The sequence below is a fragment of the Mirounga angustirostris genome, unplaced genomic scaffold (assembly GCF_029215605.1).
Source record: "Mirounga angustirostris isolate CCGP_5_RB_7025 unplaced genomic scaffold, mMirAng1.0.hap1 SCAF_3, whole genome shotgun sequence".
NCBI classification, from domain to species: Eukaryota; Metazoa; Chordata; class Mammalia; order Carnivora; family Phocidae; genus Mirounga; species Mirounga angustirostris.
In genome coordinates this window covers 22,807,631-22,823,132 of record NW_026991711.1, presented here as the reverse complement: position 1 = coordinate 22,823,132, position 15,502 = coordinate 22,807,631, and the positions used below count along the sequence as shown (strand labels likewise).

Here is a 15,502-nt window from a genome sequence, read left to right as displayed (position 1 = left end):
GGAAAGTGAACCTACAGATTTTAAATTTAATAAATCTATAGATCTCATGACTTAACATTTTAAACGGAGGTTTGTGAAAATGCCAATATAATCCTACTTATAGCCATATATCTGTGAGTTGTAGTAAGGAGTGATGGTAGGGGGGCACCTGGGTGGCTCAGTCGTTAAGCGTCTGCCTTTGGCTCAGGTCATGATGCCAGGGTTTTGGGATTGAGCCCCAAGTCAGGCTCTCTGCTCAGCGGGAGGCCTGCTTCTTCCTCTCCCACTCCCCCTGCTTGTGTTCCCTTTCTCACTGTGTCTCTCTCTCTGTCAAATAAATAAATAAAATCTTAAAAAAAAAAAAAAAGAGTGACGGTAGGATATCTTCTGAAAAGGAAAGTTAAATAATAAAATAATAAAATTTTCTCCAAAATATCCAACACTCATCTATCACACAGTTTTAAAATTCTTTCTTTTTCTTCTATATATAACTTTTCTTACGGGAATAAAATCTATAATTGCATTATCATATTAAAAATTAATCAATTTATTTGGCTTAAATTTCTCTATTGTGTGTACTGCATTAGTCTGCCCTGTCTGCCATGACAAATGCCATGGACTGGGTGGCTTAAACAACAGAAATGTATTTCTCACAGTTCTTAAACCTTGGAAGTTAAAATTCAAGATGTCAGTGTGGGCAGTTTCTGATGAGAACTCTCTTCCTGGCTTGATGGTTGCCTTCTCAGTGTGTCCTCACATGGTGAAGAGAGGGATCTCTCTTCTAGCTTTGTCTTCCTTATCATATAAAGGCACCAGCCCTCTCTGATTAAGACTCTGCTCCCCCATGACTTCATTTAACCTTTATCACCTTCTCACAGACCCTATCTCTAAATACAATCATATTGGGTTGGGAGTTAGGTGTTCAACATGTGAATTTGGATGGTGGACGGGGACATGATTCAGTCTGTAACATAAATAAGACTAAGTTAGCCTTGGTTATTCATTATTATCTAGCTCATAATATCTGTCTTGTCTTTTCTTTTCTTTCCTCCTCTTTTCTCTTTTTCCTTTCCTTTCCTTCCCTTCCTTTTCCTTTCCTTCCTTTTCCTTTCCTCTTCCCTCCCTCCCTTTCCTTCTTTCCATCCATCAGTCCAACTTTCTTTTTGTTTGTCTTTCTTTCCAGGATTCTCTTGAGAATCAAGAATCTTGAGAATTCAACATGATTATTTTTAAAAATTAGTTGGAATAATTTTGGAAAATGCATATAATATAGTATTTTACATCACCAGTATTATATTTGTTACAATTCAGTAGACTTGAAATGTGTTATATCTTCTATGAATAATGACAGATAAAAATGGTCTACATTGTGAAACAAGAATAAAACTGGTAACATTTTAATTTTTCTTCAGATAGTGTTTATGATTATGCCAATTATTTTTAATTATATGCTATCAGATCACTGCTCTCATGATGATTATGATGATGAAGAAGATAATGAAAATAGTAACAAATATATGGTGAGAATTATATGTATAGGTTATATGTAAAATATTTTACATGGATCATCTAATCCAATCTTTCCACTACTCTGACTTATGTTTATTATTATACCATTTTTTGCTTTGGAAAGTTTAAGAAACTACTCTAAGATCACATATCTAGAAAAATAGGAGAGCCTTTGGGAATAACATTTTTTCTACCAAAGATTATGTCCTTAACCACTTGTTATACTGCCTACCTAAGAAGTTTTCTGAGTTAAAATTAATACTTTGGGTTACATTACATTTATGGTTATCATATATGTTGTGATCCGGTAATGTTTGGATAATTGCATATTTGAAGATAAATGAGCAATAGATGAATTTGCTATTACAGTACATAGCTTTCATTTAATAAAATGTTCAGGCATTATGTTTGAAAGACAAAAAATGGTCAGGATAATTCTATAACTTATTTAAAGAAGATATATAATCTTTGAAACTCACAGAGAATTGATATAGTATATTAAATTCAAATCAAGAAGGGAGTTGTGTTCCACCTAGAATGCAGGAATTTGGAAACAGCATTGGTCCCATAATTACAGCCAAAAAAAAGCTAGATAAAACTGTTTTTAAACCATTAGAGAATTGGGATCACATGGCAACCAAGCAGCCTGAATTCTATGGGAAAATTTCGTGCCACCAAGGAGAGAAAGAACTGGAGCCTGCATCACGTGATGGAGCACGAGGGGAAGGAATACAGGGCACCACAGAAGGGATAGAGGGCATCATAGAAGCAGGGAAGAAGAATTCAGCTAAACTTAAGCAAATTGCTAATGGGAGAGTGTGAGCTAACAGAGAAGCTCTGGAACCACGGACACAAATGAAGTTAAAACATTATGATGGTGTCTTCACCCAGGATTGCCAGTAGGTCCTCATAAGAAATATTGTGGGCAGGGAAAGAATTCAGAAAAAGACTCCCTAGGTGGTGAGGCTTGCAGGAGAGAGTGGTTAGCACTGCAGAAAGACTGAGCATTCCTCCTTTTATCCCCAGACTTTTCTTCCCTGAAAAATAAAAGCCTAAGTCACTAGGGAAAGTATATGGGGTAGAGAGGGGAGAGAAGTTGTTATCTACAAAGGGGCAAGAAGGAACTTTGGAGAAGGATGAAACTGTTCTGTATCTTGATATTGGTGAGGGTTATGTGATTATATACATCTTTCAAAACAGAGAATTCTACACTGTGAAGGGTCAATTCACTCTTTGTAAGTAATACCTGAATAAGCCTGTCTTGCCCACCCCATAAATTTGAAGCAAGTTGTTACTTCAGTGTGGATCTGTGGTTTAAAGTACATGGGTCAAGTTATAACATCTGTATACAAGAAAATCACTTTATTTATTAAAAACATAGTGAAAGATAAGTACTCTGATTATATTTATAGAAAAGCAATAAATGATGTCATAAATATTTAGAAGACTGAGCAATATTTGTGCCGCTGCTTCCTTTTAAATGTCTATGTAAATGTCCTCTCATCACATATTAAATTGTCAGTGCGCTAAGTTGGTGTAAACCTTTGGCCCATAAGTAAAAGTAATTATTTGTAGTTTATCTGATCAGTTTTAGTTAACATCATATTTGCTTACCAAGATGCAGTTCTCAGTGCTAGTAACCATTACTCTCTAAAAATGACCTATCTTTCAAATGCTGAAATTGATACATTTTAAAACTAAGTAGCATTAAAATGATAGCCCTTGGATTTATCATCAGAGATAATATAAAAAGAAAGTTAAAGTTTACAAATAACAAAGGCAGGTTAATGAACAGGAGTCTGAGGAATACATTTTTTCTCTTTGTATGATTGATATGAGGGTCCATTAGGTTGTCCTCTAAACTTAAGATAACAGTTAAATATCTTTGTCTTGTGTTGGGCTTGGGTTTCTCACTTGATAAAGTAATAAAAATATTGGACTTGATTTTTTTTTTAAAGATTTTATTTATTTGACAGAGAGAGACACAGCGAGAGAGGGAACACAAGCAGGGGGAGTGGGAGAGGGAGAAGCAGGCTTCCCGCGGAGCAGGGAGCCCGATGCGGGGCTCGATCCCAGGACCCTGGGATCATGACCCGAGCCAAAGGCAGACACCCAATGACTGAGCCACCCAGGCGCCCCTGGACTTGATTTTTGATATGTTTTTGTGCAATTTATTATATAACTACTTATCCTCTGTTATTGCTTATAATAGATGTGTATTTGGAATATATTTTGTTACTATTTTGAATTTGCCAATATTTTATGAATTTGGTATGTTTAACTGTGAATGTTAGGCTGCTTCAACAAATACCATAGATTGAGTAGCTTAAACAACAGAGAAATTTATTTTCTCACAGTTTTGGAGGCTTGCACGTCGAAGATCAGGGTGCCAGCAGATTTATTACTGGTGAAGACCCTCTTCTTGGCTTGCAGATGACCACTTTTTTGCTCTGTGCTCATATGGTAGAGAGAGGGAGAGATCTTACTTCTCTTTATCTTATAAGGATAGTAATTCCTGTCTTGGGAGCATTATCCTTACGACCTCATCTAAATCTAATTGTCTCCCAAAGTCCTCACCTATAAATATCATCATATTGGGGGTTAGGGCTTCAACATACGAATTTTAGGGAGATATAATCAGTTCAAAACTCTCTCTTTCTCTCTCTCTCTCTCATTTATCCATCATCTGTCTAATAGTCCTTGACCTGTATGCTTCTCTAATTATGTACTTATTTCTCCTTTTATTTATAGCAAGTGTTCTCAACTAAATCACCATGCATCATTGTGTTTATTTTCTACCTTCATCTGCTTGTGAGTGAAAATCAGGATTCTGTCTCTATCACTCTGCCAAAATTATTTTTGTGAATCTAGCAAAAGATTTTCATATTGCCAAACAATGTCTTCAAATTTCTACTTTCATCTTAATTGAATACACAGAAGCATTTGATGTAATTCACTCCCTCTTTCTGGAAACATATTTTATTTTCCTCAATCACTTTATAGATGTTTTCATTTCATCATTTTTTTCTGGCTTAATTTCTTCCTCTTCAACTGATTACTAAAACTCTCGGATTCATTCCTGAGTCCTCTTTCCTTTAATTAATTTTTTTATTGGACGTACTTATAGATTCACATGCAGCTATAGGAAATAATACCAAGAGGTCCTTCACATGTAGTTGGTGTTTCTTGCTTGCTTGCTTCCTCAACTGCAAGTCTTGGATATATGAGTCAAAAAAACAAAAACAAAAATAAAACCGGATACTTGCCACAGTGCCATTGTGTGAGTCTGGAGGTTGTTAGTTGGTCCACTTTTTTATTTCCACCTTCCAGATTTTTCATGTTTGTTTTATATATAATGTTCAGGGTTTAAGTTATTCCTAGTGGAGAAATCAAGAAATATGCATCTATTACGTATTCCCGGAAGTACAAGTCCAATCCTCTTTTTTAATTTTTAAAAAATTATTAATAGACTATATTTTAAAATGGTTCAGTTTCATGGTAAAATAAGTGGAAAGAACAGAGAGTTATCATGTATCTCCTGCCCTAACATGTGCATAGCCTCCCCAGTATTAACATTCCTCAACAGAGTAGTACATTTGTTACAATTGATGACCCTATGTTGACATACTATTATTACCTAAAGTCCACAGTCTCCATTCTTGTTCATTTTTGGTATTGTGCTTTCTGTAGGTTTTGACAAATGTGTAATGACATATGCCCATCAGTATACTATCATACAACATAAATTTACTGTCTTAAAACTCTGTGTGCCACCTCTTCATCCCTACTTCCTCCTAATCCGTGGCAACTATTGATCTTTTTACTGCCTCAATAGTTTTGCTTTTTTTTTTTTCCAAAACCATTTCTTTCCTTTTTTTTTTTTTTTAAAGATTTTTTATTTGTTTATTTGACAGAGAGAGACACAGCGAGAGAGGGAACACAAGCAGGGGAAGTGGGAAAGGGAGAAGCAGGCTCCGCGTGGAGCAGGGAGCCCAATGCAGGGCTCGATCCCAGGACCCTGGGATCATGACCTGAGCCGAAGGCAGACGCTTAGTGACTGAGCCACCCAAGCGCCCCTCAATAGCTTTGCTTTTTACAGAATGACATATAGTTGGACTCCTGCTGCCTTTTCATTTTGGCTTCTTCCACTTAGTAATTTACATTCATATACCTCCCTGTCTATTCACAGCTTGATAGCTCATTTATTTTTAGTGCTTAGTAATATTCTATTGTCTAGCTATACAATAGTTTACTTATCCATTTGCCTACTGAAAGAAAACTTTGTTGTTTTTGAGTTTTGGCAATTATGAATAAAAATGCTATAAACATGCATGTGCAGGTTTTTGTGTAGACACGTAAGTTTTCAACTCCATTAGGTAAATGCTCAAAGAGTGTGATTGCTGGATCATGGGGAAAGATTATGTTTAGTTTTGTAAGAAACTGCAAGACTGTCTTCCAAAGTGGCTATACCATTTGCATTTCTCCCAGCAATGAATGAGAGTATTCGGTTGCCCCACATCCTCAGTAGCATTTGGTGCTGTCACAGTCATATGATGTGTGAGTTTTTTTAAGTCCTTTGTTTTTAAGACTTTTTTTTTAAATCACAGAGAGTTATCTTCCAGTTATTTGGTGTTTCATAGAGTATGTAGACTTATGTTTCCTAAGGCACATCTAGCACAGTGTTAGTAATATTGTTACTACTTAATATGGTCTTGATGCTATGAGTCAGAATTTGGGGCTTGTCTGAATTGTGTGGTTCTTCTAAAAATCTTACCTGAGATAACTTTTATGTAGTTACAGTTTGTGGTGTTTTCTAGTTGGTCATGAGACAAGGAAGATTCAGTTTGGAAAACTCCTCTCTCCACATTTTTCCCCAGTAGTCTAGCCTGCAGTTATTCATGTTAGACTTTTAGTAGAATGAGATAATAAGCCCATTGCACATTCCAAGCCTCTGTTTGCAACATGTTCATCTATGTCTACTTGAGCAAAGGAATTAATGTGGCAATGCTGGGGCCAGTGTGGGAAGAGACTGCAGTGAATCAAGAGATCTTGATTCATAGGACAAAGGTAATAATCCGCGAACACTGACCTTTCATCAGAATCCACTTGGGTATATATAACATCACCAATGAACTATCTAATAAAAATCTCAAAATTGATATCACAAAAACTGACTCATTGGTTGTCCTCATCCTTCCAAATCTGTTTCTTTTGCCATGTTTCTCCTTTCTCATTTTGGTAAATGGTATGCTGTGAACCCATTTTTCAAGCATAATTAAAGTTCAGTCTATCTCCCTATTGTCTTTTCATCTGAACTGTTGTTTTGTTATTCCAAGTCACCACTTTCTAATACTGTTATTTCTTAAATTGTTGCTGTGATCAACCATTCTCTGAAGAGCAATAGTGTACTCTTCTAAAATGTAAATTGGGATATGCTATACATTTGGTTAGAATTCTCCAGTGGGTTAAAAACCACCTTGCAGCTAGATTAAACTAATATGCACAGCTTACATTCAATTTTTACTATCTGATGTTTGCCTAACAGAATGACCTCATTTCCTCTCAATTTCCACTCTGTCTTCTTTCTGTTCCCCCAGCCTTTTAAACTCATATCCATCTTAAGAGCCTTATATACCTTTTCTTTTGGTTTTCAGGGATCTTATTTCTTCCTTTTAAAAAGATGTCAGCACAAATGTGATCTCCTCAGAGAGTTCTTTTTCTGACATACATAAAAGTTTGAAAGTACCCTTGTTCTGCCTGTGTATCTCTACCCAGTTGTCCTGACTTATTTTCTTTGTAATGCTTATCATTACCTTAACAGTTATTGCATGTTTCCTACTAAAGAAGAAGCTTTATAAATTGCTATTTCTTTGTCTGGCTACCTAACCTTATTATCCACAATACTTAAAATAACCCTGACAAGTCATAGGAGCTCTCTAAATATAGATAAATTAATTAGTATAAAATACATACATGCTTTGATGTTCAGTTTCATCTGTCAGCTCATTCAGGCTGGAATACCCAGTTATTCTGTAAAGGTATTTTGTACATGTGATTAACATCTAAAACCAGTTGATTTAGAGAGGAAATAAGATTATATTGAATAATCTAGATGGGCATGTTCTAACCAATTTAGATGCCCTAAGAGCAGAAATAAGATTTCCCTGAAGAAGAAATTTCACTTTGGACTGTAGTCTCAGCCCCTGCCTGTTTCCAACCTGCCCTTCTGTGACCTGCCATAAGTTACTCAAAATTGTCTAGCCAGCCACAATCACATAAACTAATTCCTTGCAATAAATCCTTCTCTCTGTTCTTTCTCCCTTTCCTCTCAGCCCACCTCCCTCTTTTTCTCCCTCTCTCCCCATCTCACTCTCTTGCCCTTTCTCTCTCTGTAATATACTGGTTCTGTTTCTCTGGTATAACACTGACTGATATACATGCATACATATAGTTATTAGTTATACTATCTATTCCATGTTCTCAAAGTAGACCATATGGAATACCTTATAAAATTTGGTAATTACTACAAATTCTATAGTTATACACCACAGAAATAAATACAGAGTTGTTTTGTTTTTGTTTTGTTTTTCAGGGAAATAAGTACTTTTTTTCTTAGCATAAAAAAACGAGTAAAATTAAGATGTAATCACAAAAATTTTAAAATAGTGAATTTTCTAATTTCTTCTTTGATAAAATGAATTAAAATGGGAACAAAATATAAGAAAAGGAAATAGAGTAGTAAAGTTTAGCTAGGAAAGTGTATATAATAAAATTTAAGTTTTCGTTAGGTGCACAGTATTTCTTGCTTGCTGTGCATCACACACACACATATGTGGGATTAAGTATAGCCTCCTACACTTGATTAACTGTAATTAACATTATAGTAAAAAGTTAACAAAAATTTTTAATTATGTCTAGTAAATTACTAATACAGAAAATAAAAGAACTATTTTCTCTCATCAATCCCTGAAAATAGATGATCATGGATTTAACTTAATTGACAGGTCATTGTATCCCAGAAACTCTGAGAGGAAAAGGGTTGTGTTAAATGCATCTAATTTTAGCAGCTACATAGAGTGAACAAAAATGTAAAAATACAGCATTCAAAGGTATCAACTAAGGGTATTTAAGATGGCATCCTAAGTATAAAAAAGGAAAATTAAAAAAAATGCAAGTACTATATAATAAAATAAACATTTCATCCATTGTTCTCCAAAGTGAAACATAACCAATAAAATGATCTCAAAGGATCTGGGCCATCAGTAGTCCTTCCTGCATTGCATTATTTTAGTTTTCCATTGACTTTAATCACAGTCAATTAAAACATCTAGGCCAGCAAAGCGTAAGTTCATTGAGACAGGAAGCAAACATTTTGCTAGTGGGTTATTAGGAGTAATAGTGAGATGGTCATTTGAGCTCTCTCCATATTTTGGCCATTTTTGATAATGCTGCTATAAACATCAGGGTACATGTACCCCTTTGAATCTGTATTTTTATATCCTTTGGGTAAATACGTAGTAGTGCAATTGCTGGATCACAGGGTAGTTCTATTTTTAACTTTTTTTTTTTTTTTTTTTAAAGATTTTTATTGATTTATTTGACAGAGAGAGACACAGCGAGAGGGAACACAAGCAGGGGAGTAGAAGAGGAAGAAGCAGGCTTCCTGCAGAGCAGGGAGCCCGATGCGGGGCTCGATCCCAGGACCCTGGGTTCATGACCTGAGCCAAAGGCAGACGCTTAGCGACTGAGCCACCCAGGCGCCCCTATTTTTAACTTTTTGAGGAGCCTCCATACTGTTCTCCAGAGTGGCTGCACCACCTTGTATCCCCATCCTCATCAACATCTGTTGTTTCCTGTGTTGTTAATTTTAGTCATTCTGACAGGTGTGAGGTGGTATCTCATTATAGTTTTGATTTGTCTTTCCCTGGTGATGAATGATACTGAGCATCTTTTCATGTGTCTGTTAGCTATCTGTGTGTTTTCTTTGGAAAAATGTCTGTTCATGTCTTCTGCCCATTTCTTTTTTTTTTTTTTTTAAAGATTTTATTTATTTGTTTGAGAGAGAGAGAGAGAAACAGCATGAGAGGGGATAGGGTCAGAGGGAGAAGCAGGCTCCCTGCCGAGCTGGGAGCCCGATGCGGGACTCGATCCCGGGACTCCAGGATCATGACCTGAGCCGAAGGCAGTCGCTTAACCAACTGAGCCACCCAGGCGCCCTTCTGCCCATTTCTTAACTGGATTATTTTTTTGGGGGGGTGTTGAATTTATTAAGTTATTTATAGATTTTGGATACTAACCCTTTATCAGATATATCATTTTCAAATACCTTCTCCTATTCTGTAGGCTGCCTTTTAGTTTTGTTGATTGTTTCCTTCACTGTGCAGAAAATTTTGATCTTGAAGTCCGAATAATGACATGATACTCTATGTAGAAAATCTGAAAGACTCCACTAAAAAATTGCTAGAGCTGGTACATGAATTCAGTAAAGTCACAGGATACAAAAGCAATGTATAGAAATCAGTTGCATTTCTATACACCAATAATAAAGCAGCGGACAGAGAAATCAAGGGATTGATCCCATTTACAACTGCACCAAAATCCATAGGTACCTAGGAATAAACCTAACCAAAGAGGTAAAAGATCTCTTATCTGAAAGCTATAGAAAGCTTATGAAAGAAATTGAAGGGGACACAAAGAAATGGAAAAACATTCCATGCTCCTAGATTAGAAAAACAAATGTAGTTAAAATGTCTATACTACCCAAAGAAATTTATACATTTAAAGCAATTCCTATTGAAATACCACCAGCATTTTTCACAGAGCTAAAACAAACAATCCTAAACTTTGTATAGAACCACAAAAATCCCTGAATATCCAAAGCAATCTTGAAAGCAAAGCTGGAGGCATCACAGTTCTGGACTTCAAGCTATATTACAGAACTATAGTGATCAAGACAGTATGGTACTGGCACAAAACCAGACACATAGATCAATGGAACAGAATAGAAAACCTAGAAATGGACCCACAACCAAATGGTCAACTAATCTTCAACAAAGCAGGAAAGAATATCCAATGGGAGAAAGTCTCTTCAACAAATAGCATTGGGAGAACTGGACAGCAACATGCAGAGGAATGAAACTGGACCACTTTCTTACACCATACACAAAAATGAATTAAAAATGGATGAAAGACTTAAATGTGAGACAGGAAACCATCAAATTCCTAGAGGAGAACACAGGCAGCAACCTCTTTGACCTCAGCCTTAGCAACTTCTTTTTTTTTTTTTTTTTAAAGATTTTATTTATTTATTTGACAGAGAGAGACACAGCGAGAGAGGGAACACAAGCAGGGGGAGGGGGAGAGGGAGAAGCAGGCTCCCCGCAGAGCAGGGAGCCCGATGCGGGACTCGATCCCGGGACTCCAGGATCATGACCCGAGCCGAAGGCAGTCGCTTAACTGACTGAGCCACCCAGGCGCCCCCTTAGCAACTTCTTACTGGATATGTCTCCAGAGGCAAAGGAAACAAAATTTTATTCCTAATGGATCTGAAGCATTGATAGCTCTGCCACTATTTGGTTGTGAAGTTATTTCTAATTTTTTTCTATGGAATATTCTAATAACAGAAAGCATCCTAAAATAGGCTGAAAGTTTTACCTTATTCCTCACTGACTAGATCATGTAGCAACAACCATTTATTCTCTTGGAAATGTGTATAATAATGGCAGTAGTAATCATAACACCTCATTTTGCACGTTAAGTCATTGTCCAGAAGACCTCAAAATAGTAAAAGGGCTCTTCTAACTTCTAATTGACACCAGTAGTTTCTCTTCTGTTGAAAACATTCTTTTGAGAGCATTTTGACAAATAGATGGTTAAGACTTGGGACTGGAAAGTTTAGGTGGTGATCAATTCAACAAATATTCATTGAGTACCATTGTCTCAGATACCACAAATTCATGGATATAAAAGAGAGAAGAGATCTTTTTGAAGGACATATAGAAACTCCATTACATTATCTTGCATTCAATTCATTATCATGAGTTCTCGGTGGACTATTGAGATTGATTTTTTTTTTTTTTTACTTTATCATTTCACCCCAAAGCCTTTACAGTATCATCCCCTCTACACTAAGAGCAGTTGTCGCTTCGTTCACCAAATAAGCACATCTGGTAACTGCAGTAACTGTTTGACTGGATTGAGCACCATAGGCCAGCTGATATCTTTCCTGGCATAATAATTGGATCTTCATTTAGTTCAAACTCAGCCAGGTTAGTTATACACTCAAATTCTTATTTCCTTGAAGTTAAGTTACCTGCACACATTCCTGGTGAGAAGTCTTTATTTTTTATTTTTATTTTTTTAAAGATTTTATTTATTTATTTGAGACAGAATGAGAGAGAGAGAGAGCTCATGAGACGGGGGAGGGCCAGAGGGAGAAGCAGACTCCCTGCCGAGCAGGGAGCCCGATGCGGGACTCGATCCCGGGACTCCGGGATCATGACCTGAGCCGAAGGCAGTCGCTTAACCGACTGAGCCACCCAGGCGCCCCGGGAGAAGTCTTTATTGAATGAGAGACACAGAATGGATATACATCACCCTCGTCACCCCCAGCCACGTTCAGCTGATCCCCAGATAAGTGAGTAAAACTTCTTTTAGTCTGCCATTGACATTTTGGAATTGTCTGTTATGCATATGACAGTGGATAACTGATTCAGCCATCATGTGTCTAGAGGTGGAAAGCAAAATTCTGAATGTTTTAAGACTTTCTTAGTAGAGAGGCAGAGTTCTATGGAAAAGAATAAATGTAATTGATTAAAAAAAGGAATGCTGATCTAAATTTGCTGTTTAGACACATTTTCTCTGAATATGAATGCATTTAGGGAAAACATTCAGATTTTAAAATGGATAATGCTTTATGGGTAATTGATTAATAACAATTGTTTTTTATATAGACATTTTAAAGTAAATACTTGCATTACTTTTGAAATTTGCAGAAAGCAAGTCAGTGTAGTTATTACATGTAACATCAACATAAGGTCACAGAATAAAATACAGATTTTTGTTATCATTACTTTCAAACTGCATCAAAAGAGAGAAATAATAGGTACATGCTTATTTCATTATAGTGCTTTAAGAAATTCTATATGTATGTTTACTTTTATATTCTATTGTATTTGTATTTTACTGGATACCTGAAAAGAATGTTTTATTTTTAACAATATTTGTAGCATGTCAAAAGTTACACTCTTTGTAGAGGTGCCTGGGTGGCTCAGTTGTTTAAGCATCTGACTCTTGGTTTCAGTTCAGGTCATGATCTCATGGGTCATGGGTTGAGCCCTACATTGGGCTCCATGCTCCATGGGGAGTCAGCTTGAGGATTGTTTCCCTCTGCCCCTCTCCCCCTCAAATAAATAAATAAGTCTTAAAAAATACACTCTTCGCATTTATTTAAACTTATACCAGACTTTGTGCCAACCTAAAAATGTGTGAATGTTTTAAAAATTCTTTTAGGAGTTTGTGAGCATAAAAGTTTGAAGGCCACTGAATTGGAGTATTTCTAAACCTTATCTTTGCTCTTTCTTATTTTCAAGCTTTATGGCTTTATAGAATAATGCAGGTGTTATGTGTTTTTTCATTTATTTAGTTAGTTATTTTTAAAAGATTTTATTTATTTACTTGAGAGAGCAAGAGAGAGAGAGAGAGAGCACAAGTGGTGGGGAGGGGCAGAGGGAGAGGGAGAAACAGATTCCCCTCTGAGCAGGGAGCCCAACGCTGGGCTCATAATCTTAGGACCCCAGGACCATGACCTGATCTGAAGGCAGTTCCTTAAATGACTGATCCACTCAGGCACCCAGATTTGGTTTGGTTTTGTTTTGTTTTGGGAACACATGATTTCCATCAGGATCTAGAAAGAACCGAACCCTGCCACGTATGTTTGTTTTAAACTTAATGTTCTTAGTTTGCTTTTCTCTGTCACTTAATACCTAAATCTTCATGTACCAGGAAAACCATTGCTCTGTCAAAATTTATCCTTTTAAATTAGTTCAGTTTAGAAGTAGCATGCATGAAGTAAATGAAATAATAAATTTTCATAGAAATTATAGAATAATAGGATCTTATACATAACGTAAGCCATTTTTTTTAATACAGAGCAAGATTCCATTTTATGGAATCCATTATTCAAAAATTGTATGGATGCTCTGATGGTCGTAGTGTTTACTAAATCATAGGGCAACTTGTTCTAATGTGCAGTTCCTTAAGTTTCCATAAATTTATTTATTTTTTTAGACAGGTATTTTTTATTTGTATTGGTGAGACAGGCTTCGGCTAGCATTTAAAATATTGTGTTCTCTGAGGGATCATTAAAGTAAAGAGGTTATAGAGGTGACATGGTATATTGAGAGCAAATGATTAAATTCTCCATGACAGAATTTAAAGGAATACAGCTAGTATAATATCTAAAAATATAGGATCAATTTAGACAGTAAGAAGGTTTTTTATTAGTGGTTTGGATTTTACAGATATCATGCAGTAGAAATGATCCCTTATCCTATCCCATCCTTTAGGATGGGATTCTTTGTCTAATTTCTTTCATTCTCAGCTGTATAAAATGGAGTGTACCAAATAGCTCCTAACGGTAAACAAGGTGCTGGTGCTGATCATTGGTCTAAAAAATGCTAACGTATGGAGAAATAAGGAGGACAGAGGAACTGAGCTGAGAGAGCCCTAGCAGAGCAGCCAGCATTGCGAGTGTTTGTTGGGTGAGAGATACATAGTTTCTCTTTAATAAAACAGAGTTTCTCTGGGGGTTATACTGACATTAGTGTGGGTTTATTAGTTTTCGGTGGTTTTGCCTGAGGCTTCCATAATCATACCTCTAGTCACAGACCAGTTAAAGAGAGCCTATTCCAAAGGCAATGAAAGTGACCATGCATATCAGTAAGTAGTTGAGCCCTAGGCACATGGAATACACTCTTAGCTGTGCGTGGAGAGCTTCCGGTGGCCTGCCAGAAATCAGTTCATCCAAATGGGACGGCCAGATTTTGTAAGCCTGTCATACAGAGAAAACAAGTTCGCAACTAATGCTATACTAGAAGCAGTAAATCAGCACATGATTAAAGATAGCTGTGTTAGGGAAATAGACAAACTATAAACAAGTACTTCTTGCTCTCAGAACAGCTGTGGAGCAAGTAGACAGGAGTGCTAAAGCGTATGTTTCCTCTCTCCTCCTCAGAACTTTATCTAGCCTTTATGGGAAGAATGAAACAGATAAGATATAATGTTGGCACTTATCTTATCACACTAAGTCTTATCACAATAAACTAAAACACCAATAATCAAAATTACATAAGCAGTTTCAGAAGCAGACTGAGATATCAATAAATATATCAATTTCAATCTATCAGAAAAAAAGTGGTTCAGTGGAGCATAGTTGATAACTGTTATTGGAAAAATAAGACCAGATCATATTTATACCTCAATACATTGAGATTTTTGCTTTATGAACATATGTATACATACATATATCTGCATATATATGTGGATATGTGTGTCCGTGTTTGTGTAAGTTAATCCTTTTTCTACTTGTCTGCTCCTTTAATTTTGCTACAAATATTAGGAAATATACAACAGAAGTCTAATTGATTTAATATATATACAAAAGTGATTTGTAAAATTTATGAATTTAATATTTTCTATTAAATATGCATTTACAGTATTAATATTTATGTGATAAAACTCTCATAAGAATTGGCCATTATTATTTCATTGTTACTTGGATGAGAATAGCAGGACTGTTGTCTAATATAGACATGTTTAATCTTCATTCCCACCACAGGCAGACTTACCATGGGGACATGGGACCAGGCCAAGGGTACAAGACTCTAAAAGCTTTAAGTTCCCATAAATTCTGTCAGTTTTCTTATCATCTTCAAGGTCATAATTATTCAGAAACTTGAGAAATATCTTACCTGAGGGATTGATAAAGATCGTATTGTCTACTCACTTTAATACG

The 15,502-nt window shown here is 36.1% G+C and overlaps 1 pseudogene; it reads left to right on the top strand.

The window, feature by feature from the left end:
- Nucleotides 1–2,025: 2,025 nt before the first annotated feature.
- The window catches only part of LOC123839257 (mitochondrial intermembrane space import and assembly protein 40-like), a 57,523-nt pseudogene continuing 44,046 nt past the window's right edge, over nucleotides 2,026–15,502 (top strand).